This window comes from Podarcis filfolensis (assembly GCF_964270895.1).
Source record: "Podarcis filfolensis genome assembly, chromosome: 6".
Classification (NCBI taxonomy): domain Eukaryota; kingdom Metazoa; phylum Chordata; class Lepidosauria; order Squamata; family Lacertidae; genus Podarcis; species Podarcis filfolensis.
The window spans coordinates 7,865,939-7,888,856 of NC_139609.1; the positions used below are offsets into that span (position 1 = coordinate 7,865,939).

Below are 22,918 nucleotides of genomic sequence, written 5' to 3' on the forward strand. Positions count from 1 at the left end.
TTATAAGTAACATAAACAATCTTTTAGAGAGAGAAAAATAGGCTTCTCTATCTCACTAAATATAGTGATTAAGGAAAATTTATTCAGGTCAGGAGTGCCAACTTGGCCCCACAACTGGGTGCCCAGGGCCATGGGTGCCAAGCAGCATGCATGGCCCTGGCACCAAATTTTGTGGGTGCCCAACCCCTTCATGGGGAATTTTATGGGTGCTCAGGCACCCAGGGAGTTGGCAGGTTATGTTTCAGGATATGTACCAATAATATTACGGTAAATCCCTGCACCTCTTTTTTTAAAAAGATGGGTTGATATTCAACTGCCCCTTACTCAGAGTAGACCCATTGAAATCTATAGGCTTAAATTACTGAGGTTGATTGGTTTTAATGGCTCTACTCTGGGTGTGATTGACATTGGATATCTGCCTTTGTCAAGAATATTTCTGTTGCTGGAGATGTAAATCTTTTACATCAGATTTTATACATATCTGGTGGACAAAATAGAAAATGGTGCAATGGTTAGGAACAGAGGTTTCGATTTCCTGCCCATGGGAGTATGGAAAATTCAGTTTGCCAATGATGCCCATCAACTCATCTGTCTTTTGATAGGTTACCTTTTAAAATAAGCTTCGATGGTGAAAATGATGTGCCGGTGGTATTTGACTCCTAGTAAGCTAGCAAAAATCTATAAAACAAGTACAAATACTTGCTGGAAATGTGAAGAAGAAGAAGAAGAAGAAGAAGAAGGAGGAGGAGGAGGAGGAGGAGGAGGAGGAGGAGGAGGAGGAGGTACCTTTTATCATGTCATTTTAAAAATCCTATGAGTACAAATACTCATAGGAGGACAAAGTACAGTGGTACCTCAGGTTAAGAACAGTTTCAGGTTAAGAACGGACCTTCAGAACGAATTAAGTACTTAACCTGAGGTACCACTGTAAATGGTGTTACTGGCCTACTGCTGGCACTGGTCTCTCAAATTGGCTATGGCACTTGGAAGACCACATCCAAGTTTGAGCCTGGAGCCTCACGTATGCTAAATATGTGGTGTGTCTCCATATTCAGGTCCCACAGTCCTGGTCTATATGCCTGGATCTATTGGCTGGACCCCTAAAACTGAATGTGCAATGAGTCATTTCCATTCTGTCCAACGCAACCCCAAGATCTCTCCCTTGGTTGCCCCGGCCATTCCAGACCCTGTCACTTTATCAAGTGAAGTAGGAGGGAACATTAAATTAGAGAGCTACATGGTACCTTTAATGGAGCTCAGCCATAGGTAAACATGTGTATTCAAAGATACACACTTTCAGCAGTGGGGCTGCCTTGGGAATGCACTCACTGGATTTTGTCCGTACATATAGAATTGGCCCAAGCAGTGAGCTTAAGGAAAACTGATGTGGGGGTTGGGGTGGGGACAGAGGCCAGCCCCCTCTCTCACTGGCCCTTTTGAAATTAGGTGGTGGGGGTGTTAAATAGGATAAACTTGCAATCAGAGCTCCTTTTTTAATTTAAAAGATGGTCAGCGTACCTGCAGAGCACAGGGATAGTGGGATATGTGACTCGATAACTGTTTGATCGGCTGATAAAAGCACTGAAAATGTGAAGACGCTGGGCCTGCTCAGTGGAAGAAAAGTCATGGTTTGTCTTCTTTTTAAGGCATTTCTTTTAGGGGTAGGGCTGTCAGTAGGAGAACACCTATTTTGCATGCAGATGCTTTAAGGCAGGGACGCAGGTGGCGCTGTGGTCTAAACCACAGTGCCTAGGGCTTGCCGATCAGAAGGTCGGCGGTTCGAATCCCCGTGACGGGGTAGGCTCCCATTGTTCGGTCCCAGCCAACCTAGCAGTTCGAAAGCACGTCAAAGTGCAAGAAGATAAATAGGTACCGCTCAGGCAGGAAGGTAAACGGCGTTTCCGTGTGCTGCTCTGGTTCGCCAGAAGCGGCTTGGTCATGCTGGCCACATGACCTGGAAGCTGTACGCCGGCTCCCTCGGCCAATAAAGCGAAATGAGTGCCGCAACCCATCTCCACGACTGGACCTAACGGTCAGGGGTCCCTTTACCTAGGCAACCTAAGGCCCAGGGGCTGGATGCGGCCCAATCGCCTTCTCAATCCAGCCCGCGGACGGTCTGGGAATCAGTGTGTTTTTACATGAGTAGAATGTGTCCTTTTATTTAAAATGCATCTCTGAGTTATTTGTGGGGCATAGGCATTCGTTCATTTCCCCCCCAAAAAATATAGTCCAGCCCACCACATGGCCTGAGGGACGGTGGACTGGCCCACAGCTGAAAAAGGTTGCTGACCCCTGCTTTAAGTTTCGCTCCCTGACATCTGCAGGAAAGGATGAGAACAGGCATAGGCAAACTCGGCCCTCCAGAAGTTTTGGGACTACAACTCCCATCATCCCTAGCTAACAGGACCAGTGGTCAGGGATGATGGGAATTGTAGTCTCAAAACATCTGGAGGGCAGAGTTTGCCTATGGCTGGATGGGAATGTCCCCTAACTGGGCCAAAGTCAACTTCCTGTGCTCTTCCTGTGTATCTATGCAAACAGTAACATTATAACAGGTGAGAGCTTGCTGATCAACCCCTCCCAGGAAGTCTGCTGAAAGCCCAGTGTAAGAGGAAGATGCAAATTGAATCAATGTTTTAAAAAGAAAGGAAACTTGCTGTACAACCAATGCACCTCTGTTTCATAAAGCTGGCCAATAAACATTTGTCCTTTCTACACCGTTCCAATTTAGAAGCACAGTTTTACCTTTAAAACGTATTTCATTATAAGGGATCTCACCATCAACACCCAATAAAATTTTACTACAAACTGAAGTAACAGATTTCAGTTACCATATTTTACAAAGAGACTCCAGGAAAACAAATCAGGCACTAACAGCCTTGATACCTGCAATTATTTGTCAAAGTCTTCACTGGTCTTAAGATAATGCCTTTAAAAGCCCAGCCATGGATTTTTACAAAATGTTCGCTGATAAATGAGCTTCCTCGAGCCGTTACAAATGAATCTGGATTTTATGAGTTTGTTTACAAGATGCATAAAGCATTTTCTGATTAAGTTCCTGTAACAGCAGCTTTCCTTCAACTGCTTTTGGGCACAGTTCCCACTTCTTATCAAGTTCATCAATCCAATTCAATAATTTCATAAAGGATGTTTCCTGTTGGTAAGTCCTGCATCTAACTCTACTATCTGTACTTTGTCAAAGCGATTAAATTTGGCTTCTAAATGTCTAGCTTGCTGTCAACATTTTCTCCTCCCATCTCCTGCTTCCTTGTCCAAAATGTCAATTTTTTTAATCTATGATGCGCAACCCTTTTCATTTTGGAAATAAATGTTATACTATGCAGGAGTTTAATAATGCTGATCTTAATCCGCCAGAGTTTTCATAAGCTAAAAGAGGAATGGAATTTTGGGAATAATCTTTTTTATGATTCTGAGCTATGTCAAATAGTAGCTAAGACTGAAATCTTTTGGGTGCAAACTTGAGAATTAAGACTCGTGTGATCAGTAAGATTTACTGATCTGAGTAAACATGCATAAGAACAGGCTGAACACCATGAACTAGGCGGTTCCTTGTTCAAATCTTGGGCTTAACTCACTTAGAGACCTTAGGCACAGCGCTATCTTGCAGACTCAGCTCCCATTCCTATCTGCATTATATAAATACTCTGGTCTGAACCTAATTGGATACTATACATTTCATTTATATATTTAGAAATGTATATGGCACTTTTCACCCAAAGGCCACAGGGCAGTTTACAGCATGCATGCATAGACAGATAGACAGATATAGATAGATGATAGATGATAGATGATAGATGATAGATGATAGATAGATAGATAGATGATAGATAGATAGATAGATAGATAGATAGATAGATAGATAGATAGAGATAGATAGATAGATAGATAGATAGATAGATAGATAGATGATATAGACAGACAGAGATAGATAGATAGATGATAGATAGACAGATAGATAGATGATAGAGATAGATAGATGATGATGATAGATATAGATAGATAGATAGATATAGATAGATAGATGATAGATAGATAGATAGATAGATAGATAGATGATATAGACAGACAGAGATAGATAGATAGATGATAGATAGACAGATAGATAGATGATAGATAGATAGATAGATAGATAGATAGATAGATAGATATAGATAGAGATAGATAGATAGATAGATAGATAGATAGATAGATAGATAGATAGATATAGATAGATAGATATAGATTTTATATACCGCCCCATACCCGAAGGTCTCAGGGCAGTTCAAACAACAAAATCAAAACATAAAACCACAAAATACATGATCAAAAATAGCCAGACACTGGAGAGACCTGTCAGGAGTAAGCATGGACCAATATTATCAAATAGTATGGGAAACAGCCTTATTAGAAAAACTAACCAATAAACTGAAACTGACACGGGGACAAATAGAAGAAGACGCCTTCACCCTGGTATGGCTCCTCTTTATCACATACACAGCCCAACAAGACAACAGTAAGAATCCGCCGACAGCATACAAATCAATCTGGCTAACCTGATTCAAACACACACACACACACACACACATTCACACACCCCACACAAAACAAATCTCACTACAGCTAACCAAAGACAGCCAGCCACACTCTAGGCCACCCCCTAACCTCTCTCACCACCAAAGGAACACAAGCGGATAGTGAAGAGAACAAGCGACACTGACACAAAACCCCACACATACACTAAGTAGAATAGAAAGATTGCCACCCCACCCCACCCCACTCAACATTCCCCCTCCACCTCTTTCCCCCTTTTCTTCTTAAAGCAACACCAATGTCTCAGCACGTGAAACTGACTGTAGAAAACGTAACTTGAAAAAAGAGACATTGCACATACTTTTGTTAACCAATAAAATTTTAATAAAAATATGTTAAACAAATAAAAACAACGACCCAATAATGGCCACCCCAAAAAAACACACATAAGAAATATAAACCAACATAAGAAATATTCCTAATATAATACGCATGCCGTACAAAAAAAAAACCCCATTTATTTCAGCGCAATTAATAATAAGCAACAGAGTCTAATTATTCGTAAATTATTTCAGACCCTGAAAACCTGGCAGAAGAGGCAGAGGCAGATATTAAGAGCTTAGTGTGCTATTCAAATGCTAAGTGTGTGTGCACACGTGTTTATGGGGACATGCATATGTGTGAATCAGAAAAAGAAATAGGTTGGAGGCTTGGGTGGTTTTAGAGAGAGCCAGAACATCATAGAAAAGCATCAATGGTTACAGTGTAGCAGAAATGTCCAATGAGATCTATTATCATCAACGTGCCCACCCTTCTATCGGATGTCGCCAACAGATAAACAACTAGATTCAGGTAGGTAGCCGTGTTGGTCTGCCGTAGTTGAAACAAAATTTTAAAAACATTCCTTCCAGTAGCACCTTAGAGACCAACTAAGTTTGTTATTGGTATGAGCTTTTGTGTACATGCACACTTCTTCAGATAGATTCAGGTAGGTAGCCATGTTGGTCTGACGCAGTCGAAATAAATTTAAAAATCAAAAAATTGTCCAGGAGCACCTTAGAGACCAACTAAGTTTGTTCTGGATATAAGCTTTCTGGTATACCCAGAACAAACTTAGTTGGTCTCTAAGGTGCTACTGGACAATTTTTTAATTTTTTTGTTTATTTTGTTTATTTAGATATGACTTTTAGAAGACGTCTGAAGACAATCCCGTAGAGGAAAGTGTTTAATGATGGTGTTTTTATATTTTGCTGGAAGCCTCCCAGAGGGCCAGAAGCAACCCAGTCAGATGGGGGGCATACAAATAATAAAAGTATTATTAATAATAATAATAATAATTATTATTATTATTATTATTAACATTCTCCAACTGCAGAATTGCTTACTCAAAAGCACTATGAGGAATGTAAGGTTTCACCCAACCAAGCCAGTGGAAACAGTTAGAAGATGTGAAGTATTGAATGCTGGCCAAACATTGTGGATATATTGTGTATCTGAAGAAGTGTGCATGCACACGAAAGCTCATACCAAGAACTAACTTAGTTGGTCTTTAAGGTGCTACTGGAAGAAAAAAATTTTTTTTGTTTTGATTGTGGATATAATTCAGGCAACATTAGTCACTTTGGAGTCCCATTGATTTCAATGGCAGAATTAAGCATGTGCGGTACTTAAAATCTCTCCCAATGAACAAAGGGAATCTAAACTTTTGCTGGATGGGGTGGGTGGGTGCACTCCACTGTCATTACCGAGATGAACCCCTAATGATAATCAGATGCAAATACACAGTTTGCTCCCCAGCTATGGCTCTTAGCAGATGTAGATGGTAACAGTACTGAATGAAACTGAATGGGCATTCTGCCTCAGAATCCTCTGGAAGTTCTCCCACTCAATAACTCCCATATTGGGGTTAAAAGAAGCCTTGCAAGTACACAGCTATGTGTTCCTGCCTGTGGTCACATCTCTGGTCAGAGAGGAAAGAGCTGGATGGAAAAGTTAACTCATAGACACAGAGTTCTGCTTTGGCCAAGGAGGGCCAGTTCAGGCAAATGAATGGGTGCTCACCTTCATGTAAGCATGTATAGTATGCTGAATACCTAAGACGTAGTCACCGAGTCATACTCGGAACCAATGGATTTTGAAATGGGCTTCAGTTGGCCATGAATAACCAGGTCCATTGATTCTGATTTAGCTGAATACCATCGAGAATGACAAATTACTATACACACATCTGAATTCTAATCATATTTGCTGGAAGTAAACCCCTCTGGCAACTGCCAGATGTTAATTACTAAGGAACAGGTTCACTGTCATGCCGGCTCAGATAGAGTAAAGTGTAAAATACAATATAAAATTAATTTGAATATCAAACTTTATATCCCACCTAGCAAATACTGTCAAAAATTGCACTTCCAAACAAAGCGAAAAACTGTTAAATTCAATTGAAGCATTCAGCGCATACTTAAATATGTCCCTTTTGAATCGATGTAACTTTTAAAGTGTTTAACTTTTGGCTGTATCGCACACAAAAATGTTGAATCAAGCATCAAGGTAACATTTTACTCATCAAATCAAATAAAAAGTAAATATCCAGAAAATTACCCAGTGGGTATTCAGCAGCCAGGAGACTTTTACAAAGCAAATTCATTTTAGCTGTAAAATACTGTAGTTTGGCTTCCGTTGTGGAAAGATATTTGGGCTCTAATACTGATGAAGATTATGATGATATACTGCATGCAACACTAATGTCTCACCCCAAATAAAATTGATCTGTCAAAAACACAACATGACGATGTTCATTATTTATGTAGCATCATCAGTGTGCATGTTTACATTAACTTTTTAAGAGTTTAAACCTATGGCATATTTGGGATGCAAGAATGGACTTTTTCTCCAGTGTATGGAAGAAATGGAATGTGCCATAAGTGGGTGATTTTCAACTGAGAGATAAAGGCCTCTTTCAAGAGACACATTAATTTTTATACAGCAAAATGCATCATAATTAATTCTTCATGAATATATGATTCTTAAATATTCTGTCTTAACTGACGGTGACCTTTTCTGGGAATTAAATCTTTCTGTGCTTGCAGGCATGCTACAGACAGGGCACACACATTTGCCTTGATTATTCCCGAGAGTTGCTTTCTAGATAGAAAACCCCACAGATCTAAGGCTACAAGAGATTTCACACTTACTGCCTCGGTTTAGGAAGCAAAGCCCAAGTCATTATTCGAGCAAAACCTCTCTTTGTGTCGCGGCAGAAGGACAGGAAATTATTTCCAAAACTCCACACATTTGCAAATATTGCCTGCCAGAACTCTGGAGGGAAACAAACTGCAGCTCTGTGAAGGCTCCGTTGCAAACCCTGAGCAATGAGTAGATTAAAGGCAAGCAGTGGTCCTTTTCAACATAATATAGACGCCGTATGTAGCATCTTTGTGGATCTTTCTGGATGTTTACCAAATATTGTAAAGCAGTACATTCTTATTTATTTATTTTTTTTGAGGAAAAAGTCTCCAGATTGAGGCGACCTGCTCTCCAGATTAAGAGTCGGACCACAAGCGAAGGCATGAGCGTAGGGTAGTAAATAAATCAAGGACATAAATAAAAATAGTTAACTGCGTCGCGGATACCTTTGTTCTGCCCCCCCCCCCCCACAAAAAAAATCCTGGCTACGCCCATGGTCGAGGGGTTGACGTCTTCAGGCTACCGGGGAGCCCTGCTGCCCCTGGCTTTCAACGAATGGGGCTCTCGCACGGCTCTCCTTCGGGTCCGCGCGGGCTTCTCGCGTGCCCTACATTTACGCATATACTGATTGCGTCAGTGGCACTGCCTCCTAAACAGCGATTGTCGATTGTCGGATTGCAAAGATGCAGGATTGTCTCACGCCCTAATCCTTTCCGGCACACCTCCACGCCCTTGGGGGATTTCACAGCATAGGTCGTGCGGTGATTTAGCATTTTAAACCGGTTTAAGGAAGCAATCCGATTAAGCCGCCCGCTCCTATGCGTGCTTGCTCACGGAGCTCAACGAGGTTTACTTTCAAGTAAATGTGCGCAGAATTTCAGCCTTACTTGGAAGTAAATTGGTTCTACTAAAATCACACTTATTTCTCAGCAGTGTCGCGAATGCTGTGGTGCTAAACAAAGTTTACTTGTAAGTAAACTTATTAGGGAACAGAGCTGTACCGGGAAGAAGGCTTCACTGACTGATTTCCAGGAAACGTGATTCTAAAAATGATGAGCCCGACTTGGTCGGACTAAATTTTTAATTTTAAAAAACGTGCAAACATTCCAAAGTAAATAAATTCCCCCACTCTCTTCTTTAGAATTATCCAGCCCATTTTAAAGTCTCTTTAAGACCGGTTGCCTTTATTGGGGAAGAGGTGCGCGCTTGACTCTCCCACTGAAACAGGTGAGACTTTCCCTTTGGTGGACGTGCCCAAGAATCAAGGCTTTCTGGGAGATGGTATATAATGAAATGAAAAAGGTATTTAAATATACCTTCCTGAAGAAACCAGAGGCCTTCCTTCTGGGCATTGTCGGCCAATTGGTGCCAAAGAAGGACAGAACTTTTTTTATGTACGCTACAACAGCAGCAAGAATACTTATTGCAAAGTATTGGAAGACACAAGATTTACCCACTTTGGAAGAATGGCAGATGAAGGTGATGGACTATATGGGATTGGCAGAAATGACTGGCAGAATCCGAGACCAGGGAGAAGAGTCGGTGGAAGAAGATTGGAAGAAATTTAAAGACTATCTACAGAAATATTGTAAAATTAATGAATGTTAGAATGATGTTGGATAGAAATTAAGTGGTTTCCAGCTGTAATGCTTTAAGAGAATATGAAAAAAGGGTTATAAATAGGTAAAAACATAATTCAAATGATGTTGGATTGGAAATAAGTGGTATTAGCAACAAAGTTAATAAGAATATGCAAAAATGAATTGATAATGGATGAAAATACAGAGTTATAAAATGTTAAGATATAGAGTTAAGATAAATGAAAGAGGGTAAGGATTTGCTGATTTGATTATTTAAATGGGAATACAAGAAGGGGAGGTGTGAGGAGGTCAAAGAAACAAGCAAATGAGTTTTAAGGTATGAAAAATGGAGTTGTTTTTAATTTTTCTTATTTTTTCTGTGTTTTTATATGTTGTATCTTTATTTTTCTTTTTTCTTTTATTATGTGTTTTTGTATATGTGTTTTTGTAAAACTTCAATAAATATTTCTTTAAAAAAAAGAAAAGAAAAGAAACAGGTGAGACTTTCATGTCCTTTGTGGTTGGTCCTGTGTGGTTCAGATAATCATAGGTGCCAACTCCCTAGGTGCCCGAGCACCTACAAAATTCGCCATGAAGGGGCCGAAGGGGCTGGGCACCCACGAATTTTGGTGCCAGGGCCATGCATGCTGCATGACACCCACAGCCTCGGGCCGGGCAGCCACGGTCGCCACTCCTGCAGAAAATTCACATTGGCTGTCCAACTGATATGATCTTTATGACCATGGAACCCGATGAAGTCAATTCTGGAAGCGCCTTAGGGCATTTATCTGGTGGGACTTACTCCCTGGTAAGTGTGTTTAGGACTTCAGCCTTGTATCTCTAGGATTTTGCTGCCAGACACTTCGAACTCCTGCAATATATCGGCAAATTGGCAAGAGACACGGAGGGAACCTGGAAAAGCCCAGATAACGACCTCGCTTTTTAAGCCACCCTAGGAAACTAAGTGAGCGCACACTGGAAGGACAGATCGTAAAGCTGAGGCTCCAATACTTTGGCCACCTCATGAGAAGAGAAGACTCCCTGGAAAAGACCCTGATGTTGGGAAAGATGGAGGGCACAAGGAGAAGGGGACGACAGAGGACGAGATGGTTGGACAGTGCTCTCGAAGCTACCAGCATGAGTCTGACCAAACTGCGGGAGGCAGTGGAAGACAGGAGTGCCTGGCGCGCTCTGGTCCATGGGGTCACGAAGAGTCGGACACGACTAAACGACTAAACAACAACAGGAAACTAAGTGGAGACGGGGGTTGGTGGTCCCGGCAAAGAGGTTTCCGATCTTGCGTCTGAACTCTTTTGCTAAAGAGATGCTAATGGATCCAGCTGAGGACCTTGATGCGCCACAAGAAGCCAAAAGGATGCGAATTGGGGGAACGCCGCCGCCGCCGCCACCCACGTGAAACAAATGGGATTTCCAAATGGAATGGGATGAGAAAATGGTTTGCGCTTTGAGCGAAGCACAGACTCACAGTCGGGTTCATTTTGCGTTCACTGCCATTAACAAGCTTGTGGCGAGCCTACGGTGTGAAAATCGAATTGCAAATAAATTATCTCTCTTTAAAGCAACAGCAACAACAGCGCTCGAGCCTTACGCAGGACTCTCTTGCTGTCATCTTCTGACTGACATGGCATCGGTTTATATCACCATGACATTATAGTGGTTTCATTGGATTTCACTGGACTTTTTAAAACAACAACAATTTCTAGGACGACCTGTTCGCGTTTCTTTTTAAAAAATTAAAAAGAGCACTAGAGAAACACCGCCTGTCGAAATTCTCCTAGGAAAAACGACATGTAAAATTTATCCAGATTTTATTTTATATTTTAAGAAGGGCTGGAGCCACTGCGTTTTAACCGGCTTCCCTTGTTTGGGCTGAGTGAGAAGCCAATACAGTCAGCTTTCAGGAGATGGCCTGTTGAGGAAGTTCCGGTGAAGGGGAACTTCTCTTTCTACTGCAGACATAGGCCAACTCCGGCCCTCCAGAGGTTTAGGACTACAATTCCCATCATCCCTGACCACTGGTCCTGTTAGCTAGGGATTATGGGAATTGTAGTCCCAAACATCTGGAGGGCCGGAGTTTGCCTATGCCTGTTCTACTGGGTCTTGCAAGTCCTCCTATAGACACTTCCCTGGGAGGGAGGGAGGTCCAGGCCACTGAGCCCCGTGGCACTTCCTGCCAGGCGAGCGTGCCCGAGATCAGGCGGCCCGTCCTCGAGGTACCGAACAAGGACTCGGTATAATTTGGGCACGTCTTGACTGTGCGCAGCACGATCTCGAGCTTCTTCTCCATTTCTGGAGAGCAGCGGAGGGGCAGGATATGACTCTCTTAACTGACAGCTTCCCATGGCTGCTAGCTTTCCCTTAAGCACACTTCACAGACTCATAACAGATTTGTAAGAGATGGAAAGAATTCAAATCCTTGCCTCCTCTCTTCAGAAGTACAGTGGTACCTCGGGTTAAGAACTTAATTCGTTCCGGAGGTCCGTTCTTAACCTGAAACTGTTCTTAACCTGAGGTACCACTTTAGCTAATGGGACCTCCCTCTGCCGCCGGAGCCCGATTTCTGTTCTCATCCTGAAGCAAAGTTCTTAACCCGAGGTACTATTTTTGGGTTAGCGGAGTCTGTAACCTGAAGCGTCTGTAACCTGAGGTACCGCTGCAAGCGCTATTGAATTCCACGGGACTTACAGGTAAGCGGGGTTTTAGGACTGCAGCCTAACTTTGATGGATTGTAGCCCTGCAAGTAGAGACCTGACGCAGAGGCTTTTAAGCAGAGGTTGGATGGCTATCTGTCATGGATGCCTTTGTTGCGATTTCTGCAGGGGGTTGGACTAGAGAACCCTAGGGGGGTCCCTTCCAACTCCGCAGTTCTGTGATTCCACCGGCCTCACATTTATTCCAGGCTATTTAGCAATCTCTGAGGTGACAACAGCCCTGTGAGGTGGCTCCCACACACACACACACACACACACACACACACACACACAGAGCGGATGAAGTCCCTTTATTGCCAAGATTCTAGGTGCGTAGCCTATGGCCGTCATGGAGCTGGGACTAAAACCGCTTGCAATCCCTCGGCTGAGAGATCCTTCTTGGCCACCCATTCTCAGAAGCTTCTCCCACTCGTTTTCAGCGGGCCGTCCCCACATCAGAATTCTTAGGGCGAGTGGTGGGTGGGTGTGCTCTTTATTTGTTAACCTCGATTTACCTGTCCAGCTTCGCCAACGTTGCTCTTTAACGCCATCTACACCCTGAGCCCCCTCACCGGATTCGTTTTTGACGCACCTGTCCGGAGGAAGTGGGCTGGAGAGCGTATTTCCTTTGCGCGCAGCCCTTCGCGCGGCCAAGTCTATTTTGTCCGGCAAACAACGACAAGTTGGAAAGCGGGAGAGGGGATTCACCGGCAAAAACACTCTTCTCCCAGGCTTCTGGCTAATTAAACCATCTACAAGCTTTTTAATTGTAGGGTGTTTTTTATTGCTTTTGTTGTGTGTGTTTTTTGTGCTTCTGTATTGTGAACCTACAGAATGGGCTGTTCTCCCGCGCAAAACGTCGTTGCGCGGAAGGGAGATGCGCAAGAGCAGGATCAGGCCTCGGCGAGCCGAGCTGGTTCGAGGATCTAGCTCTCCTAAAGGAGCGAAAGATCCGCAGAGTCACAGAGCCGTGGAGTTGGCAGTGGATCAAGGGAAGAAGCGCGCCTGAATGCCCAGAGACCATTCTGACCCTGCGATTATTCCGAACATGTTGACAATAATAATGTTGGAACATCCAGAGTTGGCCCGTTGCGTTTTCAAAGGAATAGTGCTTAGGTCTCATAAGACGTCGGCGATCTTGCGTCAGACCACATTTGGTACCCATCGAGGAAAGTCCCAGATTCAGCGTCACCTCGGACCTCTTTCCCCCACCCCTGCCCAGGCTGTAGCGCGAGAATAATAACCCTGGCCTAGGTGTTTCATGGATTGCTGAGGTCTCTGAGCCCGGTAGTACTTGTATTGTGTCGCTGTTTTTCTTTTAAAAAGCGCTTTAATCCTTCCTTCCCAAAGTTCCCAACGCGCTGTGCGCACAAGCCCTCCTAATCCGCATTCAGTGCGCTTCCATCGCTGGTTTGGGAAACGGGTAGGCACGAAGCTAACCAGGATCGTTATCTGTCTTGTCCTTTCTGAGGACATCCTGCGTTCCCATGCGTTCTCCCCAAAGCCGGTTTAGATCCGAATTGGGGGGGGGGGGCGAGGCCGGCCTAGCTGCATTTTTAAGCCGGGAATGGGAACGCGCCCTAAGACTGCCGCCCGAAATAAGCTTACTAAACTAGAGAGAATTCCCATTGAACACAATAGAATTTACTGCTAGGTATAATACGTGCGCTACATGATAAGATAATACGATTCAACACAGGATTTCAAAGGAATTTCGATTTTAAAACATCTCCATGGTCACCATGTTTGGGATTCAGTACTATGCCACCGGGACAGAGGGTTTAGGAAAGGGGTGGAGAGTTTAGGAAAGGGGTGGAGAACCCTTCTGGGGCCTCCAGCTCCCACCTGTCCCAGGGTCCATACAAGGCACACACACACACACACACACACACACACACACACCTTTTTTTTTTAATCGCGCTATCGCGACAATCTTTGCTGGGCAGGCTATCTGTGAAGTTCTACAACTCCTGCTTTCAATTCTGCTTCCACCTGCAAACGTTTCCAATCAGAGCATATCCTTTTCCAAGACCACAAATGGGTTTTTTTTTGAGGGGGGGGTTGTGTGCGTCCCACTTTTGTTGCGCTGCAGCCTCTCCGCACAGCTGTAACATGGTAGTACAGTGGTACCTCAGGTTAAGTACTTAATTCGTTCCGGAGGTCCGTACTTAACCTGAAACTGTTCTTAACCTGAAGCACCACTTTAGCTAATGGGGCCTCCCGCTGCTGCCGCGCCGCTGGAGCCCGATTTCTGTTCTCATCCTGAAGCAAAGTTCTTAACCTGAAGCACTATTTCTGGGTTAGCGGAGTCTGTAACCTGAAGCGTATGTAACCTGAGGTACCACTGTATTGGGGAAGCATCGCAGAACAACTAATAAAGCGGAATAAATCCACCACCAGCCGGGGGTGCTGCTTCCAGACGACCTATTTATGGCGCGTTTGCCCTGATTTGTCTGGGAGGGGAATGTGAGATGGTGCTGGGTCAAAGCAAATGTTTTCCCACACTCTTCACACCGTTTTCCTGTTCCTTTCCCTATCATAAAACGTCTGGTGGGGGGAGGGGAGCGGTTTGTTGTGCAAGAGCCCCAAACCAGCTTGTGAATTGGAACCCACCCGAAAATAACATCAGTCTGAATTGGCAATACAATACCGGCCATCATAGCCAAAGATCAGGAATGAGGTGAACTGGAAGCTACTGGTGGAAGCTACTGGTCATCAAAGTCCAGGGCCCGACAGCCAAAGACTCACCCCAAGTCACCACCTAGAGGGACCCCGCTTCAGCATTGGGGGCCACCAGGATGGACGCTGGGACCCCGCCTCACTCGTCCTACTTACTTGCTTGCTTTTATATTTAAAAACCATTTTTAAAGCAAGGGCCCACAAGCCAGCGTGCAGGAGGTTAGAGATGCTCATGTTATTATTTATTTTATTATTACTCTAGTTTTACTTTAAAGCATGTGATCCTTTTAAAAAAAAACAAAACAAAACACTGTTTTTATTCCCCCCAAAAAATGTCTCGCAGCAGAAGCAAACCCCGGTTTATTCCTGTAGTCGTGGTAGTGTCATAATTAAAGTAATTCAAATTATGTAATCTGAGTAATTTTAAATAATTATCTACCCTGCTTAAAATATCCCATTCACTCTCTTTCCCCCTCCTTCCTCCCGCCCCACCCCGAGTTATCGGGATTCTAGAAGCAGAGAAAAGAAACGTGTTAATTAGCGTGTTAATTGTCTGCTTCACAAAGGAAACGATACCTCTTCCATCCGAAGGCGGGGACCCGTCATATGAAGAAGACAATGGTCTGGCCACATAGGAGCCAACTGCTAGAGGCGAGGGGTCTGTGCCCCCCGTGCCCCCCAAATATTTAAGGGGGCAGTGCCCTCCTAAAGTTGATGGGCATTGCCATTCAAACACTGTGCGCGCGCCGCATCATGTGATCGATTATTTTTTTCAAGCTCGCACCCCTGCCTGCCGCGCCACCACATTCTGCCGCAAATGCTCTTACTGACAGCCCAATCCAATGTATCCTCAAATCTCCCTTGAGGCAACGAGGAGCCGTCCGAAGGGCGCGCAGTTAGATCCTGCCCATGTCCACTTGCCCACAAATGAGGCAAGCAGTCAGAAACCCACAGGTTTCCGCGCAGGCGTGCGCGCCTTCAGCGGCAACCCTTTGTTAAGGGTTAACTCGAGAGTAGTAGAACCCTCGCAACTCTTTTGAGTAACAATTCACAAGATCGGGCTGGATCTCTCTTATATTTAAATAAAGCGGAGCTGAGTAGGGTCTATTATTCTCTGCAACAGCTTCTCCTACTGACGCACGTGAATCCTCGTTCGTACATTTCCAGGAGGTAGGCCTTTGAGAGCGCACAGATGGAGAGGTTGGCATGACCCCCACCATCATGGGGCAAGACCCCAAGCAGGGAGTTTCTCCTCTCCCCTTTTGGACACCGAACCCGTGCCAATTCACTTTTTCGGATCCCAGCACCCATACTAACTGCATTGTGAATCGGACTCTAGAGGCGCCCCCCCCCTCCATTAAAAAACTAAAAAAAGAAGCCAGAGTCACAATTCCTTTTTGGACAATTAAAAAAACAAACAAATAAAAAACGAGCGCTTAAGGCTGCGTCCCCGATTCGGAAAGATTATGCGGCGCCGGGAACCTTTCACGTCTGAAAGCGCACGTTGTTCGCAATCCTAGGCTGTCGGAATCAAAGGAGGCGAGTCCCCATTGATCCGCCTTTGGAAAAGGAACAACATGCGTAGACGTGGAGCGCTTGGCTTTCCTGTGCTTGAGTGAGAAATGCGCGGCTGCGGAGCGCACACGTGCCGTGGCCGAGAGTGGGCTCTGCGGCGTCTCCCGCTGTCCCTTCGCTCCCGGAGGCTCAACAAAAACGCCCCGGCCTTGCAGAGTTCTCTGGAAGGAGAAGGCGCCTCTTGAACCACTGGAAACCTCCTGAGGAAGGGACCGCCGCAATGCCAAGCGAAACGAAGCCATTCATAAATTTTCAGGTGGGAGCAATTGGCTTTGTAGACAGCCCCACTGATGAATGAATGGCACTGGCTTTCAAGGAACTCCGTAGTTTTAACGCGAAGGAAGCCCAGTTCAAATGGATGGCGTTGTCAAACAAATTTAGGGTAGGGTAGTCATGTTTTATTCGAAGCCTAACTGAGCGACCCAAGCCAGGCTTAAGCACTTTTAAGGCGCGCTCGTTTTAAAAGAAGAACTGTGCAGATGCTTAAGACAAAAATCTTATCCGTTTTTCCTTTGGAAGAAGCCCCATCGGAACTCCTTTATTTACCTTGCTTGGCAAGGAAGCAGGCATCGGCTGCATCTGTCCCCTGTTGGAATCTGTGGAATTTCGAGGTGCTTAATTCAGGCTGCGTTTATGTTTAAATCTAGGTGCTGATGCGTTAGGGGTTAGTTATGTCAGCTGCAGAGGCATTCAGAAAAGAGAAGAAAAGGCAGGAAATCCTCTCTAAGTTTAACCAGACAGCAAAGAAACTTTCGAAACATCCGTGACGGCATGCCAGTTGGTAACCAAACATTCGTGGGCCACGAGGAGACATTTTGGAATCAAATGATTTCGCTTCGTGCCCTAACTGCTTGCAGGGACCCTACCCCCCAAAAAATCACAGGACCTGCTGCAGTTCCAGTTCCCCTTTTCTAAGCTCACTTCAGAGCAAAATTCACAGTAGAATAAATTCCTGAATAGGAGCAACCTATGCTCACAAGGTGGGGCGCAAACTTTCGAGTTACACAGAACTCTTCTTCAAATCGGATACTCAATAACGTTTCGATTTCTGAGGAAGGAAAAGAGACTAGTGTTTGGACAAAGCAGAGTGAGACGCCTTGCTGATCTTTGTCTGCAGACTGTTAGACCCCTAAGATGGGAAAAGAAGAAGCTCTTGCGAATTGCAGTATCCTCCTGGCCCCTTTCCTATTGTGGATAGATTTATGCAGATCGCCCTTGAGTTGCCTTTTATATTTCGAGGGTTCCCTCTAAATGTGTTCTCTTCCTTTGGATTTGTACCCAAGGTGTATCCTCATCTCACTGTAGTCTCACAATTATGCCAGTACAGGCAAGCTTTCGAACTAGACAGAATTTTTCATCAGGCACCACTGAAAAAGCAAGTTCTTTTCTTCACTTCTGTATGCCTTGCCCAACCCCCACAGCGAGCGCTGAGACGCAGGGGGGCTTACTTGCCCCCTCCCAGCCCCCCAACTGCATCGCAGCGTGGTTGCACCAGGGTTCTCTACCGCCACCCACCCGAGGGACATAAAATAAGCTCGGATAAATTGATTTTCTGTCAGTCTCGAAACTTATATGCCCTATCTCTTTTATCCGACCAAGGGTGAGAGAGCAGGCAAGCTTTGGGGCAAGACAGAATTCTTCGTCAGACAAAATGGGAAGGGAAGGTCCTTCCTCAAGCAGAGTTATTATTGAGCACTCAACGGATGGTTGCCACAAAACCATGCAGTTTCTTTAAGAGGAAGGCGTCGTTTGCCAACAACTTCTTTTTCACCACAGTTGGGAATTCGCTGCTTTTCCATCTCAGCCTCGTGACGAATTCTGTGCAAGTGGAAAACTTGCAGCCCAAAGTGGTTAATGAAACCGAACAGCTTGGGGAGGGGGGGTCCCCGCATCTTACGTTTGGGGACAACCAGTTGTGCATTTTCCTGGTCATTAAAGTCTGTGGGGATTGAAGTTTACATCTCCTTGGTGAAATGTCTCCCGGACTTCTACATGAAAGTAAGTCACAGTGAAATGGACAGGTCTTCTTCTTCCCAGGCACTTGTGCTTGTGGTGCAAATTTTTGCTCGGGCCTACCTCTCCTTACCTTCGCTGTCTCTCCCTTCCCCGCCCTCTCCACAACTTTTCAGGGTGAAGGGAGCTACGAAGCTCAGCCCGACACCCGTTCATACTCTCTCTATGCTCTTGGCCAAGGCGGACAGAGTCAGCTTTCGCTAGCGGGCTAACCCACCTACAGAGGGGCCTGGAGCAAAGGCACATTTCAGAAAGAACCAAACGCTTTAAAGACATACGCACGCAGCATCGTCTCCTCCCTGCCCTCGGCAGCTCTTGGAGGAGCTCTGTGGGTTAGTTCCGAGCCCGGCGCCCCCTTCTGCATTGCCGGGGGAGGGGGGGGCGGTCATTGTGATGAAGGGAGAGAATCGCCTGCCCGGGACTTGGACGGGCGCAAGAAGTGCGCGCGTGTTAACGGCTCCCCTGTGCAAAGCAGAATCCGTTTTAGACAAACTGCCCGAACGAGGGAAGCGCGCGAGGGTTTCCTGTTCACCGCGCGCTTGAACGCAAGGGAAAGACGCGGAGGGTAAACCCACACCCACCCACTGAATTCAGCAGAGCTTAGTAGACGTGGCTAGGATGGCCTGCAAACGCGATCCCTGTAAACGCGATTTCTTTCTGCCAGAAAACTGCTCACTTTAAATTCCTCGCCTCCCCAAAGCGGCCTGGTTCACAGTTGCAATTGCAAAGCCATTTGATTTTTCTTGTGGGGGTAAAAGTGTGGCCAAGGTGGCTGTTGTTGTTTTAAAAACAAGGACAACCACGGCCTGATTTCCCTACGAAAAACACACACCCATGTGGGGGGGGGGGTTTGTAGGCGGACGGCACAGCTATAGGGGAACACGGAATGCGTAAATATCGCGCGCCTTCTCTCCCGCGTTGGAGCCACTTCTCCGCTCCAACAGCACCAGCGAACACCCAAGAGATGCCTGCGTCGCAGAGGGTTGCACTACATGGCCCTCTTGGTCCCTTCCAACTCTACAAGGGCCCTCGTGATGCTCCGAAGAGGGTTCAGAGCCCCGGGAAAAGACTCCCGGCGGCCCTGACTCTCCCGCACACACCCTTTCTTCCTCGGCGGGCACGGGAAGGAGTCGGGTCCGGAAAAGAAGGCTCCCCTTCGCCTTCAAGGGACCCCCTTCCACACCTTCAAGCCACCCCCTTGAAAATGCACCCCGCTCCTCCCCGGGACAGCTCTGCTCCCTGTCGCTCTAAGCAAGAAGCTGTGTCTTCCGAGAGGAGTCTCCCCACTCATTGGGGCCCGATTTCCACGCCACATCGGATGGCAGGGGGAGAGAGTAGAAGCCCGCCCTTGTGGAAGGGAGCAGCGAACCAAAGCGGAGGAGTTGAGGAGCTTGAACCTGCATTCCGCCTGTTAGCTAGGGGTGATGGGAGTTGTAGTCCAGCAACGGCTGGGGAGTCAGGGTTGAGAAACATTGGAACCCGTTGGTACCCAGCCTGGTGAAATCCCGCAGGCTGCCCTTCCCAAGGGCAATCCGGGCCTGGCTCGTTTTACGGAGGACCCTCGGGGAAGGATGACTTGCTGTTTCGCCCCTTTTAGCCGCGACGCTGTGCTTATAAGGCTACCAGGCTGAGCGCACTTCCTTGGAAGTCAGTCCCACAAGCGCATTTACTTCCTAGGGGTTAGACTCCAAAAGAGGACGAGAGGGCGCGACATGGGAATAATCTGAATTTAAGCTCGCCTGCAGCCAGGCAGGCCTCTGGCCGAGCAGCTCCACGCCAGGAGCAGGGAACTCGGGGCCAACGCCATTGCCCGTTGGAGAGCGCGCCCCAAATGCTCGCCAAGGTCTGCGCCCTTTCCGCGACAGAAGCATTATTTCCCCGGGTAGGAGGCTCAGGATGCAGCTCAAGGTCCTGCCCTCAGCGCTTTTCTCTTTCTCAGGAGTCCTGTACACGCGCTCGCGGGATTTCTTTAGCTCTTCCGGCAACTTCTGGCGTGAAAGGAGCGGGGCAGGCGAGGGAGGTTTGGCTACGGATGGAGCCAAGAAGGGACCCCGCAGCTTCAATGGCTTGCTGGTGCGACGACCGATTTCACACGTGCAGATGAAAGGCAGGCCGACTCGGAAGTCCGTCCCGCTGTATCCAAATGGTTTTGTTTTCAAGGAAGCGGATACATGACTCGTCGGGCCTAAACTGCAAAGGAATAGATCCGGGCTTCCTCGGAAGGTGCTTAGAACCTGGGCGAAATGCTTTAGAAAGCGGTTAGAGCTAGCAAGTCGGGTGACCTTTACTTCTGGGCTGAGCGTGGGCTCCAATAGCCCGAGATAAAGTGGTTTGGAGAGGTCAACGAGCAACTCCAGTCAGATGCAGAAAACCCTTAACGCATCCATGGGCGTAGCCAGGATCGGCGGGGCAGGCTTTTGTAAGGGGGGCCAGAACCTCAGATTTGTATTGATTAAGGGGGCAGCTGCCCCTTGCCCCCCCCCCTTTGCTACGCCCATGAACGCATCTTTCCTCCTCGGCAAGCTGCATTTGAAAAAGGGGAGACTTAACTTCTGAGTCCGTGTTTCAAGGCTGCGCTCCCAAAGCAGTCTTAATCGGATGATGTCCTTTGGCCTGACTGATTGAGGGCTCTCTTCGATCGTGTTTCCGATCCACGACATATTTACTCACCAGTATACCCAACCGACTTGCTCCTAGCCCTAAACCGCTGTAAATTAGACTGGCTATAAATTGATGGTCCCGAAAAGTTTCGGGACGATTTTCATACTTGAGCAATTCTGATCAAATATGAGCCAATATGTCTTGGATCGGAATCGAAGAGAGCGAGGCGATCCTAAATCCAGTGAATAACATCGGAATGCGTCTGCATTGGGATGCCAGCTTGTTGCGGCCCTGTTTTTCTTGTATTATACTGGAATAGCTCGTTTGATTTCCTAGGCAAAGTGAGAGTCTGGGTCCGAAGGAAACGGACCCTTTTCCGCCCTGCGTGAATTCTGCATAGGCCGGCGGAGACCCGGGGTAGGAAGAGGGGCGGGTTCTACAGCGTCGATCCTCGCTCGGCTCCTACAGTTCGCAATCCGGAGCGAATTATTTCAAGTGAAGCTGGACTCCTAAATAATCGGGCTTTGGATAGCAGCTCGAAGCAAAGTCCAAAAGCTTTTAGTCAAAAAAGCTTCGGGGGAATTGCATGAGATGCAACAGCCACCAACCAACCAAACAAACAAACAAACAACCAACGGGTACACTCCAGTCCAAGCCGAGCAATTTTGAGTCCCATTGCCTCCAATGCAACGAATGAGACGGGAAGCCTTTGAACGCCGGCTAGATCTCGCAGACCAAGTCCCCCACATCCCTAGCAACGGGCTGCAACCTCCAGCCTATGGGGAGTCAGGCCCCGTCGGAAGGATGGGGGAGAAAAGGCGCACCTGAGAATCTGTACCTGATGCAAAGGTTTAAAGCAAAGGGGGTCCCGCTAAGTTCTACGGGACTTGCTTCGGAGTAAACCTGCCTAGCACGCCTCCCTACAGAGCCCCTGGGTGTGGCTGGCCCAGCAATCTTTCCCCAAGACTCATTCCTGGAGACAGACTTAAGCAGTTGCTGTTGTTATTTATCGATCCCAATATTAGAAAAATTATGCAAGGCCCTCTTTCTTTCGGAAAGATGCGCAACCTGCTACCTCCCCCGCCCCGCGCGTCCCCCACAACGGATGAGGAGGGGAGCCTGGGTCTCGGCTGTACAACTCCAAACTGCAGGAGGGGCCCCACGTGACTGACTGTTCCTCTTTTATAAAATAACTTACCATCCCTAGAGAACTAGGAGAATTCCCTGCGGAAGGAGTATTCAATCCGGTGGCATTCTGAAGCCCGACACAGTTTAGCTATTGTTTGTGAGAATTAGGCCTAGGATTTTGTGGTGTTTAAACGTGTTTGACCAGTGAGGGACCGAAGGATAAAAGGAGCATAATGCAGAAGGATTCCTACATGACGCTACTTTCAGTTATCTTTAAAACGAGTGTCTGTATTTAGCTTAAAATAAACCAGACTTCTAAGTATCTTCTTGGCTCAGACACGGGCATCACCGGCTGGTTCTTCTGCAGTTATGGAAGGATCCATAACTTCCAGAGCTAACTCTTCCAACCAGGGGGTGGGGGAACTGAAAAGCATTTATACTATTATATTGTGCATTTTATTCAGACGTCCTTAAAGCGCACGCACACAACAGGAATCTGTGTTCTTTCTGAACTGAAAATACCGGTAATCACAGCAGTGACGCTGGTAAGTTTGGAACAACCCGGACTGCGGAAAATTAAAATCCAAATCGCAGAAACCTCTCCGGGAGGGAAGACGCCGGCTGGGGATTGCGGTGCTCTCAGTTTTGCTTGCGTGCGCGTCTCTGTGTTGGAAAGTCGCTTAGAGAATTAGACGCGAGGGCTAGAGGCTTTGATCGACGGACGGCTCAACAACCCACGCCTGCTTTCTCAGAAGCCGATGCTGACATCAACAGGACCTCTTCTCAAAAAAGTGTCCGCAGGATTTCAGCTCTGGAGCAGCTCTAGGGAGATCTCCTGCGTAAGTAAGCCCCGTGGAAACCGCGCATATCTGCCCTGCTGTTCGTTTCAGCAGGACTCGAGCAGCGGAACTTTTTGGT

General features: G+C 46.4%; 1 protein-coding gene across 4 annotated transcripts in view; it reads right to left on the reverse strand.

Annotated features, from left to right (window-relative positions):
• The window catches only part of PRRX1 (paired related homeobox 1), an 88,378-nt gene that overhangs the window by 63,889 nt on the left and 1,571 nt on the right, over positions 1-22,918 (reverse strand). The gene's annotated exons all lie outside the window — the stretch shown is intronic.